Consider the following 6,000-nt stretch of genomic DNA (forward strand, 5'->3'; position numbering starts at 1 on the left):
AACGTTTGAAAACGTTTTGGAAAAATTCTATAAAAAATAGATGAAAAACACTGAAATTATCCTTTTATTTATGTTGATCCATTAAGTTGGTTCATTTTTTGTTACATAAGTTGTTTTTAAAGTTAAACTTGTGTGGGTTTCTATATAAGTCAATAAAAAACAACAACAAGCCATTAAATGCCATTAATGAAAAGTAAACTCTGCCAAAGAAACTGAGAGATGGGACACGTGGAGTTCAGTTTGCAAATTTATCTGAAACAATAAACATCTATGAATAAAAGTTTGCTGGTCAGCAGCTTGTAAGAAAGACAAAAAAAGTAAAAAGATGGTCATGAAAAGAAGCTACCATCTGTCACGTGGTTCTGTGTATTTACATTGCATACCATGGGGAAATAATCATTTGATCCCCTGTTGACAACACCTTCTCACGATCATCATCACCCCATGAGGCAAGATCTTGCATGCAGCAAGATAAGAGGTCTTCGGTCTTGACTATGGTGGCACAAGACTGTAGATTTGTATTGTCCCTGTAGACCTCAGTAACAAATCCTTTGACACCTCTGCAGTCTTCCCCATGGTGGTGTAGAAGTTGGAATGGAAGAGACTGATACTGTAGAGGTGTGCTTTTTACACAGAATAAACTGAGATCAAGATTGTCTTTAAATGGCTAATTTATTAAGTGCAATCCAATCTGTGGGAGCCAGAATTCTAGCTTGGTTATTGGGCATCAAGTACTTAGTTCAATCAATGACGTGCAAATCAGTTAGTATGTTTATGTGATGTGTTGTTTTCTGGATTTGGTTGATATTCTGTCTCTGCATTAAAATGAAACTACCATAAATATTAGAGACTGTTCATTCCTTTGTAATGGAGCAAAATTACAAATTCAGCAGGAGATTAAATAATTAATCCACTTCGACAATGACAAGATATTTTTTCTGCTCCAAATTCTTAATTTGGAAAATGTTCCTGTTTTTCTTTCTCCAGGAAACAATGAGGATCCTGTTTGCCTGTTTGCCGCTTATGGTGCTCTTTGCCACTGGACTCTCAAAACCAGCCAACCTTCAACCCAAACCAATTGAGAAGCGTCAGAATGAAACCCCTTATGAAAAGTTTAAACGACAGCATGTAGATGCCAAGATGACTGCGAAAAAATGTGATGCAGAAATAAAAAACAAGCAGATCTACAATGTTGACAACACTTGTAAGGACACAAACACGTTCATCCTTAGTGATTATGAAAAGGTCAAAGCCATTTGTAATGGTCATGGGTCACCTCATAAGAATACTTGCTTGACAGAGAGTAAAGCAAAGTTCAGTATTGTTAGATGTGACCTAAAGAATAATGGAGGCAGGAAACCCAACTGTCAGTATAAAGGCAAACTTCTCACTAACAGAATTGTTGTAGTGCAATGTGGAGGATTACCTGTGCACTATGAGAAGGACATAGTGACCTTTGAATCCAATAACACAACTATAGGAAAAATCCCCATGGACTCTACTTCTGTACCCACAAATATACATGTCTGAGAAAACAAAAGAGCAACATTTATCCTCAGCTCTAACCAAAAGTTGCTGGAAACATCTTGTTCGTTACAAGTTTTCACTCGAGCCTGTCTTATCAGTAACTGTTACATTTAACATGTGACCAGCTTCACACATTTCATTAAATAATATAAAACTGTTTTCAAACTATATTCAAACCACCAATACTGATATATTAACTGTACCGACTGTAGGATGCTGTGTAGAAATAATATCTTCAATCAAACTTGCTTCTAATAAAATATTTTTATTTGATTTGTTTATTGACATTTTTTTCTTCAATTTTTACCATCACCAGTCACAGGACTCCTAAGGTGAAATGTTCATATTCAGCACCCTGCCTCTCAGATGTTTTTTGTTTTTGATGTTATTACATTTTATTGCTTTTTTCTTTCATTTTATGCCAACATTTTATTTCTAAGATGAGCTTTAAAGCATCAGAATTATAGCAAAAGTCTAAATATCGTTGCTATCACTCCTGCTGCAAAGATCAGGGTCAAACATTGTTGGGCTTCCTTCTGTGTACACACCTGCATGAAGGAGTGTTAGGGCCACATTAAGAAAACAAATATTACTGATTACTTGGAGAATAAAGTCAAAATTATTATTATTATTATTCAAGAATAAAGTTGTAATTCAATTTAGAGAAACATGTTGAAATGTGGAGATTGCTATTGTTGTTTCAAGACAAACTACCACATTTGCTTTACTGTCTGCAAAATGCCTTGTTTACATGACTTAATGAAATAAACTGATCGCACGTCTTGTGATACACCAAAAATCCTCTGTATTGAAATCGGATGTAACCATTGATAATCATGCAGCTGTTCATTTTCTGTCTCACCAGATGCAGTGAAGTATGATTTCACTAACTCAGAGGGTGTAGCAACTGTAGCAGTTTGTCTTGAAACAACAAATGTAATCTCAACATTTCATTTTTCCCCCAAAATAGATTTTCTACTTTAATGTTGAAATTTCTACTTTATTAAACACTGTCTCACAGACAGACTGTAGCTTGGAGACAAATGAGATGAGCGGAACATCTGCCGGAATATACAAAAGAAAAGTGAATTCACAAAGGGAACACACACACACACACACACACACACACACACACACACACACTGCAGAGAGAGCTGCAGTCTCCAACAAGATTTAAATTATGGCAACTTTTAGTGGAAATAGCTGACTGCAGCATCACGATGGCACTGATGTAAAGGGTTGATTGACATGGATTGACAGCAACATCTGCAATTAAAGCACCCAGTGCAGCACCAAAGTGCTGTACAGTAAATAAGTAAAAAAAAAAACAGTAGAATAAAACAAAACAGAATAAAATAAAACACATAGTAAAGATTAAAACAGCCCTATATTTTAAAAAAAACAAGACAGAACAGCATATAATCAACTAAAACAACTAACATAAAAATAAACTAAAACTAACATCTTACAAGGTGTCAAAGGTCAGGGTGAAGAGATGGGTTTTCAGGAGTGATTTAAAAACAGGCTGAGAAGAGGCCTGTCTAATCTCTACAGGCAGATCGTTCCACAGTTTGGGAAATGCTGCAGCAAAAGCACGATGTCCTCTAAGTTTACGCTCAGTCCTGGGTACATTCAGGAACAGCTGACCAGCTGACGTATAAGGCTGTAGCAGCTCAGAGAGATAAGATGGGGCTAGGCCATGGAGGGCTTTAAAAGCAAATAAAAGAATTTTAAAATGAATGTGATGTGGTGTTTTTCCTGTAATTCTCTGTTAACTATGAACCAAAACTGTTTGATTGTTTTTTATAATTAGATTAAATTCCACTTGGCACATGTTGTTTGTTTGTTTTTTCTCTAACTTACTATGTCTCCATCTTATTCTCTCCCTAGTAAATGTGTTTTGTCCGTTTAATCAGTTATTGACAGTAAGGTGCTGTTTTAGGTTTTATGGCTGTTACTGTCAAAAGGAAATATTCCCTATGAGAGGTCTGTAATTAGCGCCTGGGAAATGGTCAGCGAGGCGCTTTTGTGCTTAAAAGAAAGCAGGAAGAAACTAGAAAGAGCAGGAAGGAGTAGTGACAGTTTTAGCGCCCTCTGCAGTTTGTGTGTGGAAGTGCAAAAGCTTACAGCACCTGGTATTCCCAGGCGGTCTCCCATCCAAGTACTGACCAGGCCCGACCCTGCTTAGCTTCCGAGATCAGACGAGATCGGGCGTGTTCAGGGTGGTATGGCCGTAAGCGAGGAAAGCCCGCTAGAAAACACCTTTTATACTTGGCAAATGTCACACACTTTCAAATATAGGATTGTGCTAAGCTTCACGTGTTACAGCCAAAACATGCAAACCTTTCTTGTGAACTGCAGCTTCAACACTGAGCTGCAAAAATGCTTTTCCCGCCGTAACGTCACGACAATAACACGTTCGTTTCTCACAGCACAGTGTTAAAGTCACAGAGAGCACACAGTGTGTTTGGAAGTCCAACATTTTTGTGGTTTGGACAATTCAACTTATATACAGGACATAAAAACGTAAGCATGACTGTGTCATCACAGCATGTATAAAAAGGCTGTTTCTGACGCCGTGCCTCGCTTACGGCCACACCACCCTGAACACGCCCGATCTCGTCTGATCTCGGAAGCTAAGCAGGGTCGGGCCTGGTCAGTACTTGGATGGGAGACCGCCTGGGAATACCAGGTGCTGGAAGCTTTTGCACTTCAACACACAAATGACAGTTTAAATATTGAAACGGATCTGAGGCGGCACTCTTTAAGCTCATTTTCTAATAGGATGGTTAGTGAGTCTTGTGCAAAGAGCTCTTCCACTGATGTAGTAATGTCAAATTCTTCAAGCGTTACATCAATATCACTGTACATGCACAGAGCACCTGTGGATGTTTTTGTGCAAACACTCACAATTGTTTATGACGTGAATATTGCAGCATTAAGTATGCATTATGACTGTGCTGTCATGTGCAGGTATTAAAAATAAAAGTAGAAACTAATCAGTATCCTTCACTCTAAATTGTTTTTTAAATCCCAATAAATGGGTTACAGTATCTACATGAACCCCGTTATCGAGGAAGCCTCTCACTTACGGCCATACCACGCCTGTTCTCATCTGATCTCTGAAGCTAAGCAGGGGCGGTCCTGCATAGTAGCGTCACCTTCACCTTGCTCCATGTTAGAAACTCCATGATATCGTGTTCCCTGCTCAGGGTAGCACACTGATGCGCATTTATTCAGTATTCTTCGGGGCCGCAGGCGGCAGCCAATAAGAGTTCAAACTCGTTGCACATGGGTGTCAGGTTGACGCTGTGCCCGCTGCACAAGGTTAACAAGTTCCTCACTACTGAGCCCAGACGGACTAGCCATAGACATTTTCTACATTTACAGAATAAATAAGTTCGTGTATTTCCTAAATATTTCGTTCTTGTTGTTGTTTTGTTTTGTTTTGCACAAAAGCGAAATGCAATCAGGAGCGTTGTCATGAAGCTGCCTCCACTGAGTGAGCAGCGCCCTCTGCAGTTTGTGTGTGGAAGTGCAAAAGCTTACAGCACCTGGTATTCCCAGGCGGTCTCCCATCCAAGTACTGACCAGGCCCGACCCTGCTTAGCTTCCGAGATCACACGAGATCGGGCGTGTTCAGGGTGGTATGGCCGTAAGCGAAATGATTGTTCAGAAACGACCTTTTTATACATGCTGTAGCGACACATACACGCTTACGTTTTTGTTTTCTATATTTAAGTTAAAATGTCCAAACGACAAAAATGTTTGACTTCCAAATCGACCTAACACACTGTGTGCTCTCTGTCACTTTAACACTGTGCTGTAATCAACGAACATGTGTTATTATGGTGATGTTACCGCGGGAAAAGCATTTTTGCAGCTCAATGTTGAAGCTGCAGTTAATAACGAAGGTTTGCATGTTGTCGCTGTAACATATGAAGTTTAGCACAATAATAGATATCAAACTGTGTGACATTTGCCACCGATAAAAGGTATTTTTTACAGCTCTGCTTTCGCTTACGGCCATACCACCCTGAACACGCCCGATCTCGTCTGATCTCGGAAGCTAAGCAGGGTCGGGCCTGGTCAGTACTTGGATGGGAGACCGCCTGGGAATACCAGGTGCTGTAAGCTTTTGCACTTCCACACACAAACTGCAGAGGGCGCTGCTGCTCCTGCTTGTGCTTAGAGGCAAGAGAAGTTAACATTTATGGGTGATAAAATCCTTTTTCTATCTTTTTAACATGAGAATATCAGTTTTCCATCTTGTGTTCCAGAGTAATCGGACAAAAGACAAACATAGAACAAGGAAAAAAGAGGCCAAGTGTCTCGCCTATAAAACAAAATTACTGTTTTCTGAATAGTCTCGCACAGATAAACATTTGCAGGGAATACCTTTTCCTTCAAAACAAACGTCACAGACTGTGTTTTTCTTTACTGATTGTATTTGAGTAGAAACTCAGATTAAAA

At 39.3% G+C, this 6,000-nt stretch overlaps 4 non-coding genes across 4 annotated transcripts; 2 read left to right on the forward strand and 2 right to left on the reverse strand.

Annotated features, from left to right (window-relative positions):
* Positions 1-3,647: 3,647 nt before the first annotated feature.
* Positions 3,648-3,766, reverse strand: LOC148096326 (5S ribosomal RNA). Its single transcript, XR_015717348.1, has one exon. It is a non-coding gene; the product is annotated as a 5S ribosomal RNA (ribosomal RNA).
* A 346-nt stretch (positions 3,767-4,112) lies between these two features.
* Positions 4,113-4,231, forward strand: LOC148096327 (5S ribosomal RNA). Its single transcript, XR_015717324.1, has one exon. It is a non-coding gene; the product is annotated as a 5S ribosomal RNA (ribosomal RNA).
* Positions 4,232-5,069: 838 nt separating this feature from the next.
* On the reverse strand, positions 5,070-5,188 carry LOC148096328 (5S ribosomal RNA). Its single transcript, XR_015717289.1, has one exon. It is a non-coding gene; the product is annotated as a 5S ribosomal RNA (ribosomal RNA).
* Positions 5,189-5,545: 357 nt separating this feature from the next.
* Positions 5,546-5,664, forward strand: LOC148096329 (5S ribosomal RNA). The gene has a single exon (XR_015717349.1). It is a non-coding gene; the product is annotated as a 5S ribosomal RNA (ribosomal RNA).
* The last annotated feature ends 336 nt before the right edge of the window (positions 5,665-6,000 follow it).

The sequence above is a fragment of the Neolamprologus brichardi genome, chromosome 23, assembly GCF_056152115.1.
Source record: "Neolamprologus brichardi isolate AB-2024 chromosome 23, ASM5615211v1, whole genome shotgun sequence".
In the NCBI taxonomy this organism is placed as follows: Eukaryota; Metazoa; Chordata; class Actinopteri; order Cichliformes; family Cichlidae; genus Neolamprologus; species Neolamprologus brichardi.